This window comes from Lygodium microphyllum, chromosome 15 (assembly GCF_053477565.2).
Source record: "Lygodium microphyllum isolate KBCC chromosome 15, Lygodium_microphyllum_v1.1.10, whole genome shotgun sequence".
Classification (NCBI taxonomy): Eukaryota; Viridiplantae; Streptophyta; class Polypodiopsida; order Schizaeales; family Lygodiaceae; genus Lygodium; species Lygodium microphyllum.
The window spans coordinates 6,697,478-6,722,142 of record NC_141149.1 but is presented as its reverse complement, the minus strand read 5'-3'; the positions used below and the strand labels follow the sequence as shown (position 1 = coordinate 6,722,142).

The 24,665-nt window shown below is 42.7% G+C and overlaps 2 pseudogenes; both read left to right on the top strand.

Moving 5' to 3' along the window:
• The window catches only part of LOC148024239 (uncharacterized), a 181,573-nt pseudogene extending 164,089 nt beyond the window's left edge, over window positions 1-17,484 (top strand).
• Window positions 17,485-18,047: 563 nt separating this feature from the next.
• LOC148024238 (uncharacterized) lies at window positions 18,048-22,418 on the top strand (annotated as a pseudogene).
• Window positions 22,419-24,665: the final 2,247 nt, after the last annotated feature.

Sequence of the window (24,665 nt, the reverse complement as noted above, 5' to 3'; positions counted from 1 at the left end):
TGGTAGTATGGGTGTACAATACAATGTTCAAGCGAGCTACCGGCCATACTCCATTTAAATTAGTGTATGGGGAAGAGTGTGTGTTACCCCTCGAAATCGAGTTGCCAACCATATGGTTTGCAATTAACCACTCTTTGGGAGATGAGGATTCACTCTTTAAACGTTTCACGACCATAGCCCACTTGGATGAGCTGAAATTGCAGAGCTTATTACACCAGGAGGTAGCTAAACCTCGGATGAAGCAGTTGCATGACCTTAAAGCAAAGAAGTATACCTTTGAAAAAGTGCAATTAGTTCTGTATTATGATGTGCATAGGGAGCTGTTTCCAGGGAAGCTGGAACCTAGATGGGATGGTTCCTACAAGATTGTTAGGATCAGGAAAAATAGGTCTACGGTTCTACTAGCTGATTTGCAGAGAGTAAAATTTAAAAATAAGGTTAATCTTAATAAGATTAAAACTTATTATTTTTAAGTATGCTAATGCCGAAAAATGCATTGCAGGTCCATGCTGGGGGGTCTGATTTGAGACCTGCAAAAGAGCTTAAAGTTGGTTGATGGGGTAGTTAATTCCTTATTTGGAGCACCCATATCTGGAGCAGAGATACCATCAGGGGAAACTTATCTGGTAGAACAAAGGATACAAAGTAATTGAGCAAGAAGACAGAACCTTTGTGTGGGAGATCAAAGTTTTCTGCCATCACTGCTTACGAATGTTGACAAGTATCCCTGTTGAGTTTAATGAAGAAGGTGGGATGGAGCCCTCAGTTCATCCTCTAAACATGTTAAATTTTGACTATCATAATTATGAATAGAGGAGTTAGTGATAGCAGACTGTGTAAACCCATTGTGGACGTACACATTATATTTTGACGGAGCATCCAGGGGCCCTAATAAAAAAGGGAGTGTTGGAGTAGTAATCTGAGATCCCCGACGTAGAGTTATGATGAAGTTAGCTGCTTATCTCGGGTTAGGATTCACTAACAATATGTCGGAGTATAAAGCCTTGATTATGGGACTGCATATTGCCAAACAAGGTGGTATTCGACGTTTGTTAGTAAAAGGGGATTCCCAGTTGATCTTGAATCAGCTAGATGGGACATACACAGTGCGGAATCCCATTCTTTGTATGTATCATCGAACTGCGATGACCCTGCTTGAGGAGTTTGAGAGAGTGTCTTTTTAGCTGATTCCACGTTATTGGAATCAGTTTGTGGGTTCACTGGAAAATCTTGCTTATGAAGAAGACCTTTTCTTCAACTGTGGTCCTAGTTTGGATATTGCTATCAATAATGAGACAGGGCCCGGTAGCTTGTGGGGAATGTTATCAGAGCATGCAATATATGGCAGGCGATGGTTGATATGGGTGATGCAAAGAGTAGCTCAAACCAATCTGCCGTTGTTATCTTGGACCCATAGGTTGATTAGACAATATGTTATGCGTACACCTCTTGCTCTATATGCAGGAGGGCTAGGTCATAATCTTATGCATTTAGTTTAGGGCTGCGAGTCCTATTTTTCCTCCTTGGAAAGGAGCATATTATTGTATATCTGCACTATTTTGGGGAGGGATGTGTAGGTGCTATTCTGTTTTATTTCATTAGGCCAAGAGGGCCGACCAGTTTTTGTTGTGAAATGCTTTATTTTCATTAGGCCAAGAGGGCCAGTTGTCTGTTTAGTACGGGTGCGGTTAATGGTTTCTTGTTTTAGTCTTGTGCTAGACAGGTTCAAAGAAGAGCTTGGAAGGAGCCTTTGTCGCGTGGAAGCTTCTTGTGGCCCTATCCAGGTGATATCTCTCCTTTATGAGTACCGTGGTTTTTATGCTATATGTGTCTGTGTACTTGTAGGGGATTTTGTTTTCTTGTTGGGGACCGGCGTCTGATGGACCAAAAATCGGGCCGGCACTGGCTCATACACTAGCCGGACCTCTATCTCACGCGCTCAACAACCCCACGGCCTCGCGGCCAGGAGCGTTGATGACACAAACATTGCCTTCCTAAATGTCTTGTGTTTGTATTACGTCGTTTGTAGTCCACTCTTCTCTCACCCACTACTCCTCAGAGGGAGTCCCTTACACATTGCCTAACGGCACAAAGCACAGACATAGGGGGTCCTCCAACGGCTAAATGCCACCACCCCTCAGCGACTCTCCTACACCTTGGGGATTGGCCCCTCGATGCGTCGTTCAACATATAAACATTTCGCACAAAATCCACTCAAGGTACCATTTAATCATATACAAGAATGTACCATTGTCCTTACTTCTCTTTCCCCTAGACCCCGCGACTAGCCTATGGCTTAGGGTGTCCTGTCTCTCACTCAACGTGGGTCAAGATCCTAAGGAAAACAATTGATGTGCATCCAGGATTTCTGATACCTTTAAATATTTCCATGATTTATGCATATTGTGGATGCCAAGTGCTCAAACAATTATGAAATTGATATTGTGCACATGTGGAAAATATCCTTTCAATGATTTTCAACTACCGTTCTTATGCGGCGTTGCACGAACCTAGCACCAAGGGAACCCTCGTGCTACTAGGCCCTTATTTTATAATTATTCACCGACCTATATGGCATGCAAACAAAAATAGCAATCTTTTCATCTTTTTACTCCATCTTTAGACACATTCTAACCACTCTACCCTTCCATCGATCAAATGTTGTATCGTTGTATGGATTTATAGGGCATTTTGCCATCATTTTATGTGTAAAAAGCGGAAAAAACACACTAGAACAAGAAGGTGGGGTTGAACTGAGGAAAATCCTCATGCTTCAGTCCCCACAAACATTCACAAACATTGCTCTTAATTTTCATTAATTTTCCGCACCCAAAATGCATTTTTCTCCTATTTTTAGTGATTTTTCTCTATTTTCCTTGTATTTTTCCTTATTTTCTGCATTATTTAATTACTGAAAATTCAAAATAGGTTATGGGCTGTGGCCCTTAGTTCCTTCTTGCAACAAAAATGAAAATTTAGTTGGTGTTCCTATTCATTTTTCCATTTTTATTCTCAAAACCATCATTTTCCCTTGATTTTCCATATTTTACGTGTTTTAGTGTATTATTTTGAACCACAAGATGCATATTTTTCTGATTTTCTGATTATGATCAGCAAAAGTACTCATGGAAAACAGCAACATAAACAATTTTTAGCCCACATGAACAACATTTTATCAATCAAAAGCCATGAAATCTCAAATTTCATTTGAAAAAATTGAATTACCGCTTATTTGCGTGTTTCGGGTTTCATGTCCATGGCTGCAAATCTGAAAATCAGCAGCACTTCATGTCCAGCACAATCACAAATCACCATTTTCAGCCCGTGGAGCAATCCGATCCATGTCGGACAAGCCTCCATCATTCTTTCTTCTTCCTTCTTCTTCCCACATGAATTCCCCCTTAGAAGAGAGGGAGGGAGGAGAGAGAAAGACTAGATTTCTATCTCAGCATTCAGGCCATCAATTGACGAGCGAAGGACGGCAATAAGATCCACAGAGAGGAGGGAATGAAGCCCCATAATCCATTAGGCAGGGTGTTTGTAACATCCATGATGCCCTCTCTCCATCCATGGTGAAAAAAACGGCGCCCTCTGTTGATCACGTTTTTTCATCCCTCTTCATTCTCTCTCCACGTTTTTTGCTTCATAAGATGCATAAAATTTTGGGGGGGGGGGGGGGTCCAAACTCAAAAGGCATGCTCAAATTTGGCCTCCCAAGTGTCCACATTTTCATATCTTGACCATTTTGTGGCCATTTTCCCGTCCGGACTCCGAATTGAGCTCTGAAAAATCCTGGGCGTCCGGCTTGGCATCCCGCATTGGCCAGTAACTCTTGCCAACCCACACGATTGTCTGAAAAATTATGAAAAATCAACAAGTGTCGCTCGGGCACCTTTAAAGCACTTTGACGCTTAAAATCGTCCTAGATCGAGCCGCCGCCTTTGACATTGAATATTTTTCCCTTGATATTCATAATTTTTAGCTATTTTTAAGCACTTCTCGTCACCTAAATTCTGCTCTCATTGGCGACCACGGGATAGGGCGACTCAGCCCGTCGAATCCACGAACATATCTGCACATAACCAACCAAAGAAGTATCAAACTAATACAAAACAAATATATAATAAAACTCAGCATAATGCTCCCCCTACCCCTGGACAGAACCAAGGCATGACATCCACAAGGAGTAGGCCTAGCATCATCTAATAGAAGATCCGAAGTGAGTCACTAACCAGCTGCTCCAACACAGCCAAACTAAAAAACCTGTCAAAGGGGTTGCCCTAAGTGGTAGTCTGAACTACTTACCAACTAAGGATAACATAACTAGGAGCTCCTACAAGGCGAGGACTCCTATAGCCTAATCAAAGAGTATTTTCTTTCAGTACATGTCTTCTTTTAGGATTTGTATTGGATGAACATACTTGGGCATGTAAAAAGGAGGGAGCTGAGCGTAGTGACCCAAGGAGAACAGGGCATCGGTCTCAGGACCTGTCTCGGCATCCAAGAACCTACCAAGCCCTCGCAAGGCGACACTTAATCCTTTTCTAACGCTCACTTTTATTTTCGCTCCAACCTTCCTTGTTTTGTCATTTTTTTTCTAGCAAGAAGCCACCCCTAGGAAGACAAGGTATCGGCCCCGGGTCTGATTCGTCCCCAGGAACCTACCAGGCCTTCGCAAGGCAATGATCAACTGCTTACACATTTTCATCCCTTTTCTTTTCTTGGGATAGGGGTTAGAACCCCTTTTTACACACCTTCGTATTTATAGTCATCTTTTAGGATGTACAGAGTTTCTTGCATCATCATTATTAGCTTCTGGCAGGCTTCTCTAACTGCCTCACTACTAACAAGAACTCCTAGAACGGCTGCCTAGCAGGCTAGCAAAACAGGGCCACTAGGACTTCCTTCTAAAACAGGTCTTTCGATGCCTGACAATGTCTTTACAGGAGGCAATGACTACTCCGACCTCCCTCAAACATACTTAGCCTAAACCTGGGACTTCATGCCTTGGTTGCCGGTCCCCAACAAAAATGTATCCCCTCGACAAGTACAAATACACATATAACAGGAAAGAAAGGTACTCATAAAGGAGAGGTATCACCTAGATTGGCCACAAGAAGCTTCCATCGCAGCAAAGGCTCCTCCAGGCTCCATCAACATTCCACGAACACGAAACCTGTCCAGCACAACACTTAAAACAAAAACCCAATTAAACGTACCCGCACTAGACAGGGAAATGACCCTCTTGGCCTAATGAAATCAAACACTTCACTACAAAACTGAATCGGCCCTCTTGGCCTAATGAAATCAAACAATACTACGCATAACATCCTCCTGGAAACAACTATGATAGACATCAAAGCATACCATTCCCAGGGGAACAGGGCTCGTAGCCCTAAACTAGGTGCATTAAATTATGACCCATCCCTCCTGCGTATATCGCAAGAGGTGTTCGCATCACATGTCGTCTAATCAGTCTGTGGGTCCAAGATAATAAAGGTAGATGCGTCTCGCTTACCCTCTGCATCACCCAGATCAACCATCGTCAGCCAAAGAGGGCATGTTCAGAAAGCATACCCCACAAACGACCAGGTCCTGTCTCACCATCAATAGATATATCGGGACAAGGGCCACAATTAAAGAAGAGGTCTTCTTCATACGCTACATTAGCCAATGAATCGGCAAACTGATTCCAATTTTGTGGAATTAGCTGAAAAGACACTCTATCAAATTCGTCTAGCAAGGCTATGGCACTATGATGGTACATGCAAAGGATGGGGTTTCGTACCATGTACGTCCCATTGAGTTGATTTAAAACCAACTGAGAGTCCCCTTTCACCAACAACTGGCGGATACCACCCTTCTTTGCAATGTTCAAACCCATAATCAGGGCTTTGTATTCTGCCATATTATTAGTGAAATTCGCCCCGAGATAAGCAGCTAACTTCATGACAATGCGTCGTCGGGGGTCTCGGATGACAACTCCTACACTTCCTTTTTTGCATGCACCCCTGGACACCCCATCAAAGTACAAGGTGTACGTCCATAAAGGGTTTACATATCCCGCCATCCTGAACTCTACTCGTAATTATGGTAATCGAAATTCAGCATATTCAACGGGTGGACTGTAGGCTCCATCCCTCCATCATCATTGAATTCAACATGGATGCTCGTCAAAATTTGTAGGTAGTGATGGGAGAAGACCTTGATCTCCCAAATAAATGTCCCGCCTTCTTGCTCAACCACCTTGTATCCTTTGCTCCACCAAATGAGCTTTCCCTAATGATACCTCTGTTCCAAATATGGGTGTTCTAAATAAGGGATCAGACGATCCATCAACCTCTATCACGATTTCCTTGCAGATGTTTGATCGATCTCGCCTAGACCTGCAAGGCAGTCATAGCATTAGTGCAGTCAGAAATAATAAGGTTTAATCTTATTAAGATTAACCTTATTTTTAAATTCTATCCCCTCAAGGTCAGCTAACAAGATTGTGGATTTATTCTTTCCTATTCTAACGATCCTATAGGACCCGTCCCATTTGGGCTCTAGCTTGCCTGGAAATAATTCACGTCGTGCATCATAATACAGAACAAGCTGTCCTTTCTTGAAGGTGTATTTCTTGGCTTTGAGGTCGTGTAGCTGCTTCATTCGGTGCTTCGCCACTTCTTGGTGCAATAAGCTCTGCAGCTTAAGCTCATCTAAATGTGCCAGTGTCGTCAAGCGCTCAAAAAGTGCGTCTTCATCGCTCAAAGAATGATTGATGGCAAACCGAATAGTCGGTAGCTCAATTTCTAAAGGCAAGACACACTCCTCCCCATATACTAACTTGAACGCGGTATGGCCAGTGGCTCGTTTGAAAGTCGTATTATAGGCCCACACTGCCACGTATAACTTTTTATCCCAATCCCGTTTCTTTTCCGACACAATTTTGGACAGGATGCCCACAAGCTGCTTGTTGGTGCTTTCAACTTGCCCATTGGCTTGCGGATTATATGGGGTTGTCTTGTTATGCTTGATTTGCCACATCTCTGTCAAACCTTTAATCACCTTATTCAGGAAATGGGTTCCGCGGTCTGACACTAATTCTTTCGGTGGACCAAACCGGCATATTATCTACTCTAAAAGGAAACTAGCAGTTTCTTTAGCATCATCTTTCCTTGTTGCACGTGCTTCTGACCACTTTGTGAAGTAGTCAGTTGCTACAATGATGTACCTCTTTTGTGTAGTCGATGACGAAGTAATAGGATCCACAAAGTCTATTCCCCACTTCTCAAATGGAAGTATCGCCATAATAGGGGTGAGTGGTCGTTTCCTATTCTCTCGACTATCATGTCGTTGGCAAATATTGCATCTCTTAACATACGCAAACGCATCCTGGAAGATGGCAGGCCACCAATAACCTGCTCTTAAAGCCTTTTGTCTGTAAGCCGTCCAGCAAAATGGCCACCGCAAGCAGAATCATGGCACTCTTCCAAAATGAATGGCACCTCGTCAGGCATCACACACCGGCGATAGATATCATCAACCCCTTGCCGATATAATGTACCTGCGATCAAAGCAAACTTTAACGCTTGCTGCTTAATTTTCCTTCTCTCAGCTTTATATAATTCGGATCCCGCCTCTCCCATCGATAAATAATGCGTTATTGCAGCGTACCAGGAGGGAATAGATGCCGTATCTATTTTAAATAACAACTCCATGTCACTACCTTCAGCCCCACAGATTCTTTCGGCTCCCCAAAGTCCACTAGACATTCCACGATGCCTTGCAACCTTGGTGGCTTACTCCTGATTTCATAATCAAATTCCTGCAAAGTGATCAACCACTTTGCTAGACGATCAGGCGGTTGTAGCTTATTCATCAATAGTCGAAGTCCCTCCGCCTTCGTATAAAGCACGACTTTCTCATAGAGAATATAATGCCTGAATTTCTTGGTCCCAAAGACCATCGCTAGACACAACTTCTCCATGTAGGTATAATTGATTTCGGATACCCCCAGCTTTCGACTAGCAAAAGCAATCGGGTGGTACCACTTCTCTTCCCAAATTTGGGCTAAACAGCACAGCTGATACTATACATGGTGGCTGCCGAAAATATATAGAACACCTCACCTCTTTTAGGTGCTTTTAAAACGGGCGCTCTTGCTAGCTCTTGTTTCACATCCTCGAATGCTATCTTACAAGGGTTGCCCCATACAAACGAACAGCTAAAGGACAATAAATTTGTAAGTGGCAACGTTCTTTCTGCTAAGGCGTTGATGAATCTACGGTAGTAACCAACCGAAGACAGAAAGCTATGAACTTCTTTCGGAGTGCGTGGTGGACCCATGGCAACTATAACTTTAACCTTCTCGGGGTCTGTCGCAATTCCTACCGAACTGACCACATGACCCAGCAACAGCCCATAAGGTACTCCAAAAACACACTTTCGTGGGTTTAGGGCGATGCAAAATTGTCTACAACGCTCGAAGCATTTTCTTAAAATGATCAACTGCCTTCCTCTCACGGTGGCGGCCCCTAAGTCATCAATAAACACCTTCAACTCTTCAGGGGATATGTCACCGAATGTCTTATCTGTTGTTCGTTGCCACAAACCAGGCGCATTGCATAAATCAAAGGCCATCACATGGTACGCAAAAGTACCAAATACAGTAATAAAAGTTGTTTTCAACTTGTCCTCTTCTGCAATTGCCATTTGGTTGTATTCTGCAAAGCAATCCATAAATGAATATATCTCCCTACCCACTAATTGATCCAAAATCTGGTCAATAAATGGCAACGGGTAGTAATCCTTAATTGTCTGCTTATTTAGCTCCCTAAAGTCTACACATAATCGAATTTGATTATTTTTCTTCTTTCTGATCACAACCGGCGAACATCATTCCGTGTGTTGCACAGGAAAAATCAAACCCGCTTTTCGAAGCTTCTGTAACTCTTCAAATAGCCCGTCCCTTAGTTCGAAAGGCATACGCCTTACTTTCTGCCGTACAGGACGACTGCCCTCTTTCAACGGAATTGTATGAACAGCAAGACTAGGAGGAATGCCTCTCAACTCATCATAACTCCAGGCAAAGATATCACGGAATTCCTGAATCAAGGCCACATAGTCCTCCCTTTCTGCTGTGCTGAGCATAGAACCTAATTTGATTGGCCGCGAATCATCAGGTGTACCAAGGTCTAGCTCGATAACATCTGCATCTCTTATACGATCTTGGCCCTCTATCGGTTCGTTCAAAGTGATCCGATAGATGTCTTCCGTGGTGGATCCCTCTTTGGACTCATCACTCGATGATGTCTCACTGGCAGATAAATCTTCTAATGTCTCCAATTCTGTAGAAGATAGAGGAGCTCTCTCACTCTCCGGGGACTCAGGATAAGCATCAACCACCACACGTTGGGCACCTCTGCCGAATATTAACCGACCGGTGGGTATATCCACTTGGCAGTCCGCTTGCAAGATCCAAGGTCGTCCGAGTAATACTTGGTAACTTGGACGGCCTGCAAAACGAATCACCCTAAAGTCCAACAGGCATTCTACATTTGCAACAGTGACATGGACCTTAGTAATGCAGCCTTCCGGCTGTCTCAAACTATCATCTGCCATTCTGAGAATTGTGGAGGTATCTTTCTGGATCGCAAGACCCAACCTTTCCATCAGTTCAGAACTCATAATGTTAACAGATGATCCCGTGTCGACAATGGCATAATCTACTAATATCCCATCGACATAGGCTGCAACCCTTGGGCAATGCTTCTCAGCATGCTCGAACCAGTCATCACCAACTCGCGCAATACCCAAAGGTTCTACGATATACCCAGTACGTAGGATCTTTCTAAATTCCTTGCGTACTCCTGGGGAAAGCTTAATAAGCTGTAAAAGATTCACATTCGGCTTGACTTTGCAAAGAGAGCTCGCCAAATCGAATTCATGATAGTTTGATAGAGCTCGCTTTTCATGCCAAACCATCTGCTCTTTAGGTCGCTGAACCGGCTTTATTGCCTCTTTTTTAACTTTCACCTTCTTCTTTGGTGATTCCTTATCGGCTTTACTTTCTACGGGCTTCAAAGGTCCCCCTTCCATGGCAGGATCCAAAACTTGCGTTCCTTTGTCGCCTTGTTTAGGGTTTCCGTCGACAGGCTTATCCTTGTCGGCCTCTCTACCCTTTTGACCTCTTGTAAGAACAGCACACAGATTAGAGGTTTCAGCATCATTCACGCGTATAGCCTCAATCAAACTAACCCCACTACCACTTGGTAGCTCCTCCACTGTAGTCTTTGGTCGTTGAAGTATTTGTTTAGGCCCATCTTCTCATTGGGAATCATTTCCTTGGGCACGATGATTAACAGGCCCTGGCTGTCTACCACGCTGGAGGGAACTGATCTTACTCCAGCAAGTAGCTGCTAAATGGCCGGATTTTTCACAAATGTCACACTTAACATTTGGGCAATTTCTTGGATAGTGTTGCCCACCACACCATTTGCAACTAAACCTCGAAGGTGCACCCTCCTCTGGGTATCTACTTCCTATCAAATTTTGTTGTTTTTTAAGGAAGTTGACATCAATGGCTATTTGTCGATACTGCTCTGTAATCATGTCGGTATAATGCTTCATCATGTCCTTAACCTCACCAAGAACATTGGAAGCACTCGACTCATAGCCTTGGTCATTACCATGTCGTTCCATCGGCCTAACAATTCGATTAGGGACTGGTTGTTGAGCCACAGGTATGGTGTTAGAATTGACCGCCTGGCCTCCACCATTTGGAGCCATTTGACTGCCCGTAGGCATCGACATGCTAGGGGGAGATGGTAATAAAGGCACATTCTGCATCATGTTCCCTCTCCCATTAGGGTTAGCCATTGCTATCCCTTGGCCACTACTGCTATTGGCCATTGCCACATTATTTCCCAATACTAAACCCATGTTCGAATTGCCTCGAGAAGCATAGGCTGCTTGTAGTCGGGATTCCACCTCTTGTGCTCGTGTAATGGCAGTATCTATATCCCCCAAGGGGACACTACTCAACTGCAATTGGATATTAAAGTCCAAACCATGTAGGAAATATTGCAATTGGGCAGCTGCGGGGATAGGAATAGAGGTGTCCAACTTACGGAAAACCTCTTTTATTTTCTTCGCATAAGCACGAATATCCTCGTGTGGTTCTTGGCGGGTCACGTTGAGTACACGCAACCAATATTGCCCACCCCTTTCAGGGGCAAACTCCCTTCGAAAAGCTCCATAAAATGCATCAATATTCAATATGGTTCCGGCTTCTAAACCATGATACCATATGGCAGCTCTTCCTTTGAGAGTCATGTTGAAGAACATCATTAAATGTCCTTCTTCTTGAATCTGACAGTTAAACATCAGCTTTTGAAACTCCCTAATGTGGAGTTCCGCATCTTCCTCAACGAACCCATTAAAAATGGGTAGTGGGTAACCTAGAGCCGGCAAATCCGTCGTTCCTGCTGAAATTGCAATAGGCTGCGCCATGATGAGGATTGGATTTGCACTAGGAATAGGGGGTGGTGGGGTTACACCTCCTGCACTTGATGTAGACTGGCTTATGGAAGGAAGGGGAGCACCAGAGCTTCCACCTGCTCCTAACTTACTGCTTGTGGCACCTAGACCACTAGATCCACTCCCTCGTAAGGGTTCAGCACCGCTACGCTTAGGGGAATATCTCCTAAAAATTTCAGCACGTCGCCTAGCTCTCTCGTCTCTTTCTTGCTTTTGGATTTCTGCTAGACGATGCTTATCGATAAATAACGGATCAATCTCAGTATCCTTTGGCATAAACTGCTACTTGGTCCCTAGACAACCAGGATTCGAGGACCGCCACTTTTAAGCGGCTCCCGGCAGACGCACCACTGATGGACCAAAAACCGGGCTGGCACTGGCTCATGCACTAGCCGGACCTCTATCTCACGCGCTCAACAACCCCATGGCCTCGCGGCCAGGAGCGTTGATGACACAAACATTGCCTTCCTAAATGTCTTGTGTTTGTATTACGTCGTTTGTAGTCCACTCTTCTCTCACCCACTACTCCTTAGAGGGAGTCCCTTACACATAGCCTAACGGCACAAAGCACAGACATAGGGGGTCCTCCAACGGCTAAATGCCGCCACCACTCTGCGACTCTCCTACACCTTGGGGATTGGCCCCTCGATGCGTCGCTCAACATATAAACATTTCGCACAAAATCCACTCAAGGTACCATTTAATCGTATACAGGAATGTACCATTGTCCTTACTTCTCTTTCCCCTAGACCCCGCGACTAGCCTATGGCTTAGGGTGTCCTGTCTCTCACTCAACGTGGGTCAAGATCCTAAGGAAAACAATTGCTGTGCATCCAGGATTTCTGATACCTTTAAATATTTCCATGATTTATGCATATTGTGGATGCCAAGTGCTCAAAAAATTATGAAATCGATATTCTGCACATGTGGAAAACATCCTTTCAATGATTTTCAACTACCATTCTTATGCGGCGTTGCACGAACCTAGCACCAAGGGAACCCTCGTGCTACTAGGCCCTTATTTTATAATTATTCACCGACCTATATGGCATGCAAACAAAAATAGCAATCTTTTCATCTTTTTACTCCACCTTTAGACACATTCTAACCACTCTACCCTTCCATCGATCAAATGTTGTATCGTTGTATGGATTAATAGGGCATTTTGCCATCATTTTATGTGTAAAAAGCGGAAAAAACACACTAGAACAAGAAGGTGGGGTTGAACTGAGGCAAATCCTCATGCTTCAGTCCCCACAAACATTCACAAACATGGCTCTTAATTTTCATTAATTTTTCGCACCCAAAATGCATTTTTCTCCTATTTTTAGTGATTTTTCTCTATTTTCCTTGTATTTTCCCTTATTTTTTGCATTATTTAATTACTTAAAATTCAAAATAGGTTATGGGCTGTGGCCCTTAGTTCCTTCTTGCAACAAAAATGAAAATTTAGTTGGTGTTCCTATTCATTTTTCCATTTTTATTCTCAAAACCATCATTTTCCCTTGATTTTCCATATTTTACGTGTTTTAGTGTATTATTTTGAACCACAAGATGCATATTTTTCTAATTTTCTGATTATGATCAGCAAGTACTCATGGAAAAAAACAACATAAACAATTTTTAGCCCACATGAACAACATTTTATCAATCAAAAGCCATGAAATCTCAAATTTCCTTTGAAAAAATTGAATTACCGCTTATTTGCGTGTTTCGAGTTTCATGTCCATGGCTGCAAATCTGAAAATCAGTAGCACTTCATGTCCAGCACAATCACAAATCACCATTTCCAGCCCGTGGAGCAATCCGATCCATGCGGGACAAGCCTCCATCATTCTTTCTTCTTCCTTCTTCTTCCCACATGAATTCCCCCTTAGAAGAGAGAGAGGGAGGAGAGAGAAAGACTAGATTTCTATCTCAGCATTCAGGCCATCAATTGAGGAGAGAAGGACGGCGATAAGATCCACAGACAGGAGGGAATGAAGCCCCATAATCCATTAGGCAGGGTGTTTGTAACATCCATGACACCCTCTCTCCATCCATGGCGAAAAAAACGGCGCCCTCTGTTGATCACGATCACGTTTTTTCATCCCTCTTCATTCTCTCTCCACGTTTTTTGCTTCATAAGGTGCATAAAATTTTGGGGGGGGGGGGGGGGTCCAAACTCAAAAGGCATGCTCAAATTTGGCCTCCCAAGTGTCCACCTTTTCATATCTTGACCATTTTGTGGCCATTTTCCCGTCCGGACTCCGAATTGAGCTCTGAAAAATCCTGGGCGTCCGTCTTGGCATCTTGCATTGGCCAGTAACTCTTTCCAACCCGCACGACTGTCTGAGAAATTATGAAAAATCAACAAGTGTCGCTCGGGCACCTTTAAAGCACTTTGACGCTTAAAATCGTCCTAGATCGAGCCGCTGCCTTTGACATTGAATATTTTTCCCTTGATATTTATAATTTTTAGCTATTTTTAAGCACTTCTCGTCACCTAAATTCCGCTCTCAGCTTCCAAGGCATGAAGTCCTAGGTTTAGGTTAGGTATGTCTGAGGGAGGTTTGAGTAGTCGTTACCTCCTGTAAAGACATTGCCAGGCACCGAAAGACCTATTTTGGAGGGCAGTTCTAGTGACCCTGTTCTGCTAGCCTACTAAGAAGCCGTTCTAGGAGTTCTTGTTAGTTGTGAGGCAATTAGAGAAGCATGCCGCATGAAAATGATGATGATAGAGAGAAACAAAAATCCTAAATATCCCAAAGAAACTAAATATATACAAAGGTGTGTAAAAAGGGGTTCTAACCCCTATAAAAATAGAAAAGCAAAGAAAGGAAAATTTAGAAGCAGTTGATCATCGCCTTATGGAGGCCTGGTAGGTTCCTGGGGATGAGTCATACCCGGGGCCGATGCCTTGTCTTCCTAGGGGTGGCGTCTCGCTAGAAAAGAAGAAAGTAAGGAAGGTTGGAGCGAAAATAAAAGTGAGCATCAGAAAAGGATTAAGTGTCGCCTCACGAGGGCTTGGTAGGTTCTTGGGTACCGAGACAGGACCTGAGGCCGATGCCCTGTTCTCCTTGGGTCACTACGCTCAGCTCCCTCCTTTTTACATGCTCGAGTATGGAAAAATAAAAAAACCTAAAAGAAGAAATGTGCTAAAAGAAAATACTTCTTGATCAGGCTATAGGAGTCCTCACCTAGGAGGAGCTCTTGGTTGTGTTGTCCTTAGTTAGGAAGGTAGTTCAGACCACCACTTAGGGCGACTTCTTTGATAGTTCTTTTTAGTTTGGCCGTGTTGGAGCAGTCGGTTAGTAACTAGCTTCGGACCTTCTATCAGATTATGCTAGGCCTACTCCTTGTGGATTTCATGCCTTGGTTTTGTCAGGGGGTAGGGTGAGCATTCTACTGTGTTTTAGTATGTATCTATTTTGTATCAGCTTGATGCTTCCTTTGGTTGTTTTGTGCAGATCTGTTGTGGGATTCGATGGGCTGAGTTGCCCTATCCCATGGTCGCCAATGAGAGCGGAGTTTTGAGCCCAGGATGTGCCTCAAATTTGCCAAAAAATTCAGAATTTTGGGAAAAACTATTGAACATCGAAGGCGGCAGTTGCAGCTAGGACGATTTTAAGCACCAAGTGAAAGATAGCTTTTACAAGGCGCCCAAGCGACACTTGCAGATTTTTGATAATTTTTCAGACTGCCGTGCGGGATGCTAGGAGTTGCCAGATAGTGGGGGATATCAAGCCGGACACCCAGGAATTTTCAGTGCTCAAATCGGGAGCCCGAACAGGGAAAAGGCCACAAAGTGGGCAAGATATGAAAAGGTGGACCAAACCTTGGACAAGAGGGGGGTGCCCTTTGGGGAATTTTAACCCCCCAACATTTCATACAACATTTTGTGGAGCAAAAAAACGTGGGAAGATGGCGTGAACTGCACGGCCGAAAATTGCGCCTCATGGATGATGGATGGAGATTCCTGGCTGTGAAGACCCTATGCAGCTGACATTGGGGGCCAACTTCTCCCTCTTGGCTGGTTCTATCGCCGCCCTTCCCGTGTGGAATGATGGACTGAATGAAGAGAAAAGATTCTAGTCATTCTCTCTCCTCCCTCTCTCTCTTCTCTATGGGTTGTTCATGTGTGCCATCTTGATGGAGGAATCGAGGAAGGAGAATGAAGGAAATGGTGATGGAAATTGATGGAGATGCTGAAGATTGAAGTATAGCATTGGATTGAGAGCAATGGAGGCTCCATCTGCTGGTTATGCAATCATTCAAGGCGTCTCGGGTTACATAAAAACACAGTATGACCATTTTTATGAAAAAAATGAAGGATTTTTGATAGTTTATGATGATAATTATATTCTTATTGGATGAAAATTTGTTTGTGGGCTGTTTGCATCATGAGTAATTGTTGTGTATCAGAAAATTTTGGTTTTGCAATGATTTACATGCTTTATTTAATTCCCAAAAACCCGAAATGCGGTTTTTAAGTGGCAAAATGGTAGTTTTTCCATTTCCGGTGGGCAAAAGATATTCCCATGGGAGGAATATGGAAGATAAATTGAATGTTAGTATGCTGAAGTGATTGGAACAAGAAAAACTAGAAAATAGTATATTTTATTGCCAAATAAATAAAAAAAATGAAAAAAATAAGGGAAAAAATAGAAATACATCTTGAAAAAATAAGAAAAAATATAAGAATTATTTGTGGATGTGTGGTAGTGGTAAAGCATGAGGTTTAGCCTCAGTTTTCCCTATCTCTTTGTCAAAGTTTGTGATTTACCGCTTTCTATACATCAAAACATGATAAAATGAACCTCTACACCTATGCAACGAAAGCAATACCTAAACATAGGGGGTTGGGATGTTTGAATACAACGCGTTAGAGAATAAGCATAAAAGCCTGTTTGTGCATAAGCACGTTGTCGTATTGCTGCGTATTCGAGGTGTGAAATTCACCCAAAAGTTGTGTGTGTGGGATTTGATACTTTGTACATATTTAGTTGTTGTGTTTATACTTTTGTTCTGCGTGGAAGAGGGTTTGGAGCAAGAGGAACTTATCAATAATGCTCTAATTGGCATGTCTTGCCAAGTGGTCAGTCAACCTAGACGAGGAGGTTTTGATCAACAGCTCACAGGAGTTTTGGGAGATGTACTACATAGGCAATCCATCAGAGAACCATTCGGGGGTATAGCTATCAGCTACCCGCTCGCACAGACCTTATCCAAAATGCTAGATGAATGCTTGGAAAGATATCCTTTTCTATTCGGGAGCGATGACCGACTACATGCTTGCACCAAGAGCTAGGTGTACCACTGACGAAAGAACCTGGTTTTCATCAGTTTGATGTACATGGTAATCCTTTCGGGTTACTGTCAGCCCATTCAACTACTCCTTTCTTATCTATTTACCATCTGGATGAGGTGGATCTTGTTTTTCCCAAGTTTGATGTCTTGGGAGCTATGCAACATCTTACTAAAGCTATGCGGACAGAACCAAGCAGCTTCTTGCAACAATGCATCTGCTACAACCGAGCTCAAAAACTGTCTATTTCAATCTCGCTAGGGTATGCTGTCCAAGTCTATCCTTACATCCTTCTTCCAAGGGATTTACAAAGACCAGAAATCAACTTCAAGGCTTGGAATTCAAGAGATAGTGGAACTGATTTTGATGTGGACACAAGAAGGTTCTTGAGGTCAATCTGCAGGCCATTTGTTTTCTTCTTGGAAGACATAGTCATGGGAGAGAATGAGGTGGTTGTGAGTAGGTATAAGCGGGATACAAGCATTGACAAGAGGAAAAGGAGGTCTTTTTGCTTCTCCAGAGTTCTTCCTCCCGAGGAAGTGAAGCATATTCAAGTTTCAACCAAGCCACTAAATGATCATTGGTTCTTTGTTCCAAGGAGGTAGTGTTGCAGACTTTTAGATGTGAAGAACAAAGTCCTGGAAATAACAGTGGCAACAGGCAAATGGCAGTAAAAGATAACCAACTTTAGCACATTACTCTCGCTGGTAGGCACATTGCAAGAGAAATTTGGCTCACCTTCAAAATGTTAGATAAGAGCTGTATACATGTTTATTTCGAAAGGCTTATCAATTTAGAACCACATGTTAAGATACCAAGAAACAAGATTACAAAGGCATGTCAAAATTTGGAAGAAGGCCGCTTTTCTAAGGCTATTGTGGGAGGATCTTGAAGAAAAAAAGAAAATAGAGAATCGAATGTTTTTCTGGGGGGGTAGGAGAAAAAAACCAGAAAGGGAGGATTGTCGTCTAGTCTGGGAGGAGGCGAGCTCTGTGTTCAGAATGATGAGGAGGAGGACACCTGAAGCACCCATGATTGTTCTTAAAAGGGGCGAATTTACAAAGCGAAGGCAACGGACATGAATCCAGGATGAAAATAAGAAGGGAAAGTACCTTTGTAAAACGGCATCTCATGGAGAAGGCCCTCCTCGCAGTGGCAAAACTTCCCTTCTGTATCAAATTGTGCTAGACAAGAGTCCTCAGAAGTTGTCTTCATATGCAAGCGGCAAGTTTCAGAGATGAAACCTCCTGTTTTATCCCAGGATGTTGATGCCGATTCAAAAGTATTTGAACGTGTTCGTATGAAGTATGCTGAGGATCATGAGGATAATTAAAAATATTTTTCAGCATTCGACCTGCAGGAGAATCCACAATATTTTACTATAAGATGAAAGGTGACTATTACCGATATTTAGCAGAGTTCAAGATTGGTAGTGAAAGGAAAGAAGCTGCAGATCAGTCCCTTAAAGCTTACCAGGCTGCTACAAATACAGCTGCGACGACAGATCTGCCACCTACTCATCCTATTCGGCTTGGATTAGCCCTGAAAACTTGATGTTGAGCTCACTGTAGAAGAGAGAAATCTACTTTCAGTGGGCTACAAGAATGTTATTGGTGCACGCAGAGCTTCTTGGCGGATAAAGTCATCTATTGAACAAAAAGAAGAAGCAAAATCCAATTAACAGAATGTAAAGCGGATCAAAGAGTACAGACATAAAGTAGAGGAAGAACTTTTGAAGATCTGTAATGACATCTTAATGATCATTGATGAGCATCTTATCCCTTCGTCTAGCACAGGAGAGTTTGAAGTTGGAAGCGCTCCGCCCATGAGTTTTAAAAAAAAAAAAACAGCATTGCTTGTATTTTTTTTTGCAGCGTTTAAAGGTCTTAAGAATGCAGATCAAAAGTTGATGTGGTGGACAATGCGAGAAGCCATTTCTGTGCGCTCATGACCTCTTTTTCTTCCATAACCTCAGTAGAATTCAACCTTGTATTTGTTATTGGCAAAAATAAAACAAAGTCTTGGCATCATTTTCTCATCTTGCTTATTCACTTGATTGATCTTCTATCCTGAAATTAGTCAAGGTCTTCTGTAGACACAACTTTGCTTTGCTTTGGCAAATCCTTCGACATCTTTGGTGAACCCGACGTGAAAGCGTCACAGAAATTTCAGGATGGGAGATACTTCAGCATCTATTTCAGCCTCTTCTACAATTCCAGCTGCGTCCTCTACTTCAGCTCCATCAATGGGACTGCTGCGTCAAGTACTTCAACAGATGATCTAAAGTAGATTTTGCAGAATATGTCCATGTATATGCAGCTTCAAAATCAGCAGACACAATTGTATATGCAGCAACAGCAGCAATTGCATCAACAACAGTTGTCTGAGCAAAGGCAACTATATTCGGAGCAAGAGAACGCAAATAGCGCGACTAAGGCGATTGAAGCAGTTGAGAATGAGAAGAAGCTATTTGATGGCCGTAATGTTTCAGCATATTTGAAGACATATGAGATCAATATGGGGTTTTTTGGAGTTCCAGCTGGACTTATGAGTAAGTACTTCCTTCGTCTTGTCACACCCGCCTTGAGGGCAAAAGTGACTGATCTTTTTATTCAAAATTCACATTGGCAAGATTTTAAGAAGGCCTTGAAAGAAGAGTATTTCCTTGAGGACTTTGGGATGGCTACACGGCGGTCATTCCGAGAGTGGGTCTACATGCCAAACAAAGGTTTAGCTGCTTCAGAGTTGATTCGAGAATTTGAAGAGAGGTATAGTCAGCTTGATGCCATTGAACAAAGAGCATTGGATGTTGAAAAAGTTGAGCTTTTCTTGCAAGCTGCAGATCCTGCTCTTCAGGAAGAATTGGGAGAACTTCTTGAGGATCGCACGAAGCCTATGGGACTTAAAACGGATTGGCAGAATGCCCAGGATGCAGTCTCGACTTTGACCAAGAGGACGGATTGGAGAATGGCCGAGACTTCTACCATTTGCTTTGTGGGCTGATCGTACGACTCACATTGTTACCACAGGATATATGCCTGCTCTGCAGAGTTGATGTATGGTCAGAAACCGATTATGCCGACTGAGACTTGTGCTTTGACTTCGTCAGTTTTACCTTGGCAGGAGGATTTGATGAGAGAGGAGCTCTTAGCTCTTCGGATTCGACAGTTGGAGAGAAGACCAAAGGATATTCAGCTAGCTATTGACAGGTTGAAGGTTGCTAGACTAAGAAATAAGGACAGGTTTGACAGCAGGCATCGCTTGCGGCCTAGAGCAATAGAAGAGGGAGACTGGGTATTAGTCTTTGATAGCAGCCTTGAAAATCAGCATACTGCACTTCGAAAGATGGTGAAAAGATGGTTTGGGCCGTACAGACATGTCTTTGATAATGCAACATATGAGTTGATAGAATTGGATGGGGTAGTGTTTAGAGTGCCTATTGCTGGAAAAAGAATCAAGATTTTCAAGAAAAGAGATGATGAAGATTATGCATTGGAAGAATTTTCAAGAGAAGAGCAACGAGAAGAAACTCCAATGGAAAAGACAGATGATATGACAGATAATCTTGTTGATATACCGGAAATGCATGATGAAGAGATTGATCTGTTTGTGGATCTTGATGATAACGATCATGGGTAGTTGGCCCATCCGGAGGATGCGCAGGATTAGAGGGGGTGGATGTCGTATTGCTGCGCATTCGAGGTGTGCAATTCACCCAAAAGTTGTGTGTGTGGGATTTGATACTTTGTACATATTTAGTTGTTGTGTTTATACTTTTGTTCTGCGTGGAAGAGGGTTTGGAGCAAGAGGAACTTATCAATAATGCTCTAATTGGCATGTCTTGCCAAGTGGTCAGTCAACCTAGACGAGGAGGTTTTGATCAACAGCTCACAGGAGTTTTGGGAGATGTACTACATAGGCAATCCATCAGAGAACCATTCAGGGGTATAGCTATCAGCTACCCACTCGCACAGACCTTATCCAAAATGCTGGATGAATGCTTGGAAAGATATCCTTTTCTGTTCGGGAGCGATGACGAGATCACGGGAGCTAGGTGTACCACTGACGAAAGAACCTAGTTTTCATCAGTTTGATGTACATGGTAATCCTTTCGGGTTACTGTCAGCCCATTCAACTGCTCCTTTCTTATCTATTTACCATCTGGATGAGGTGGATCTTGTTTCTCCCAAGTTTGATATCTTGGGTGCTATGCAACATCTTACTAAAGCTATGCGGACAGAACCAAGCAGCTTCTTGCAACAATGCATCTGCTACAACCGAGCTCAGAAACTGTCTATTTCAATCTCGCTAGGGTATGCTGTCCAAGTCTATCCTTACATCCTTCTTCCAAGGGATTTACAAAGACCAGAAATCACCTTCAAGGCTTGGAATTCAAGAGATAGTGGAACTGATTTTGACGTGGACACAAGAAGGTTCTTGAGGTCAATCTGCAAAACAGGCCATTTGTTTTCTTCTTGGAAGACATAGTCATGGGAGAGAATGAGGTGGTTGTGAGTAGGTATAAGCAAGATACAAGAATTGACGAGAGGAAAAGGAGGTCTTTTTGCTTCTCCAGAGTTCTTCCTCCCGAGGAAGTGGAGCATATTCAAGTTTCAGCCAAGCCACTAAATGATCATTGGTTCTCTGTTCCAAGGAGGCAGTGTTGCAGACTTTTAGATGTGAAGAACAAAGTCCTGGAAATAACAGTGGCAACAGGCAAATGGCAGGAAAAGATAACCAGCTTTAGCACATTACTCTCGCTGGTAGGCACATTGCAAGAGAAATTTGGCTCACCTTCAAAATGTTAGATAAGAGCTGTATACATGTTTATTTCGAAAGGCTTATCAATTTTGAACCACGTGTTAAGATACCAAGAAAACAAGATTACAAAGGCATCTCAAAATTTGGAAGAAGGCCGCTTTTCTGAGGCTATTGTGGGAGGATCTTGAAGAAAAAAAGAAAACAGAGAATCGAATGTTTTTCTGGGGGGGTAGGAGAAAAAAAACAGAAAGGGAGGATCGTCGTCTGGTCTGGGAGGAGGCGAGCTCTGTGTTCAGAATGACGAGGAGGAGGACACCTGAAGCACCCATGATCATGCTTAAAAGGGGCGAATTTACAGAGCGAAGGCAATGGACATGAATCCAGGATGAAAATAAGAAGGAAAAGTACCTTTGTAAAACGACATCTCATGGAGAAGGCCCTCCTCACAGTGGCAAAACTTCCCTTCTGTATCAAACTGTGCTAGACAAGAGTCCTCAGAAGTTGTCTTCATATGCAAGCAGCAAGTTTTGGAGAGGAAACCTCCTATTTTATCCCAGGATGTTGATGCCGATTCAGAAGTATTTGAACGTGTTCGTATGAAGTATGCTGAGGATCATGAGGATAATTAAAAATATTTTTCAGCATTCGACCTGCAGGAGAATCCACAGTATTTTACTACAAGATGAAAGGTGACTATTACCGATATTTAGCAGAGTTCAAGACTGGTAGTGAAAGGAAAGAAGCTGTAGATCAGTCCCTTAAAGCTTACCAGGCTGCTACAAATACAGCTGCAACAGATCTGCCACCTACTCATCCTATTCGGCTTGGATTAGCCCTGAAAACTTGATGTTGAGCTCATTGTAGAAGAGAGGAATCTACTTTCAGTGGGCTACAAGAATGTTATTGGTGCACGCAGAGCTTCTTGGCGGATAAAGTCATCTATTGAATAGAAAGAAGAAGCAAAATCCAATTAACAGAATGTAAAGCGGATCAAAGAGTACAGACATAAAGTAGAGGAAGAATTTTCGAAGATCTGTAATGACATCTTAATGATCATTGATGAGCATCTTATCCCTTCGTCTAGAACAGGAGAGTTTGAAGTTGGAAGCGCTCTGCCCATGAGTTTAAAAAAAAAAAAACAGCATTGCTTGTAATTTTTTTTGCAGCGTTTAAAGGTCTTAAGAATGCAAATCAAAAGTTGCTGTGGTGGTCAATGCGAGAAGCCATTTCTGTGTGCTCATGACCTCTTTTTCTTCCATAACCTCAGTAGAATTCAACCTTATATTTGTTATTGGTAGAAATAAAACAAAGTCTTGGCATCATTTTCTCATCTTGCTTATTCACCTGATTGATCTTCTATCCTGAAATTAGTCAAGGTCTTCTGTAGACACGACTTTGCTTTGCTTTGGCAAATCCTTCGACAATGTTGCTGATTTTAAAATGATGTTTGAGCACCTTAGAATCATTCACTTTTGCATGTGCATGATGGTCATGGTATCGAAATAAAAACCCTGGATGCATAGCACCTATTTTCTATGACAATGACCCACGTTGAGTGTGGCAAGGCATCCTGAGCCGTAGGATAGACGTTCGTTTCTTGTGGGATTATTTGGAAAGGAAGCATGATATATCTCCTGGATTCGAAATGAAGAGTGGAGATTGTTCGTTTGTTCTATATGTTGAGCAGTGCATCAAGGGGCCAATCCCTGCGATGTAGGAGAGCTGTAGTGGGGCCGCGGTGTTTCTACCAAGTGGTTGCCTCCCATGTATATGATTATCATAGTATTCATTGCCAATATGTATGGGTTCTCCCTCTGTGGAGTTTATAGAAAGGGAAACGGTGGACTACAAAACTATAAAACTATAAACACATAGATTAGGCTTTATGGTAGTTTGTCCTTTAGAGCAGAAGATAGACGCTCCTGGTCTGCGAGGCCGTGAGGGTGTGTTTGTCTGTTATGAGCATGAGGTCTGGCTAGTGCCATAGCCAGTGCCGGCCCATTTTAGGTCCCATCATTTGCTCAAGATATGGGTGCTCCAAATAAGGGATTAACCACCCCATCAAGTAGTTTAAGCTTTCCTGTAGGTCTCAAATCAACCCCAACATAAACCTGCAATGCATTTAGCACGTTAGCATATTCAGAAATAATAAGGTTTAATCTTATTAAGATTAACCTTATTCTTAAATTCCACTCCCTATAGATCAGCTAATAAAGCTGTGGACTTATTTTTACCTTACCAAACTATCTTGTAAGGGCCATTCCATCTAGGTTCGAAATTTCCTGGATATAGCTCCCTATGCGCATCGTAGTATAGAGCTAACTGACCTTTCTTAAAGGTATATTTCTTCACTTTTAGATCATGCAGCCACTTCATCCGATGCTTAGACACTTCCTTGTGCAACAAACTTTGCAATTGAAGTTCATCCAAGTGGGCTATAGTCGTAAAACACTTGAATATGGCATCTTCATCACCCAAAGAATGATTGATTGCGAATCTAATGGTTGACAACTCAATTTCTAAGGGCAAGACACACTCCTCCCCATAAACTTATTTAAATGGGGTGTGCCCAGTGGCTCGTTTGAACGTCGTATTATATGCCCATACTGCCACATATAATTTCGTATCCCAGTTCTGCTTCTTTTCGGAGACTATTTTGGATAGGATACCCACCAGCTGCTTATTGCTACTTTTAACTTGTCCAATTGCTTGCGGATTATAGGGGGTCATCTTGTTATGCTTAATTTTCCATACTTCAGTTAGGCTTTTAATTACCTTGTTCAAAAAATGGGTTCCATGGTCCGATACTATTTCCTTTGGAGGACCGAAACGGTAGATAATTTGCTCAAGTAGGAAACTGACAGTGTCTTTTGCATTGTCCTGCCTCGTCACCCTTGCTTCTTACCACTTTGTAAAGTAATCAGGTGCTACTATAATGTATCTTTTTTGAGTAGTAGACGATGGGGTAATAGGTCCCACAAAATCGATGCCCCACTTCTCAAATGGAAGGGTAGCCATAATCGGCGTAAGTGGACGCTTTCTATTCTCTCTATTGTCATGTCTTTGACATGTATCACATCCCTTGACATAATCA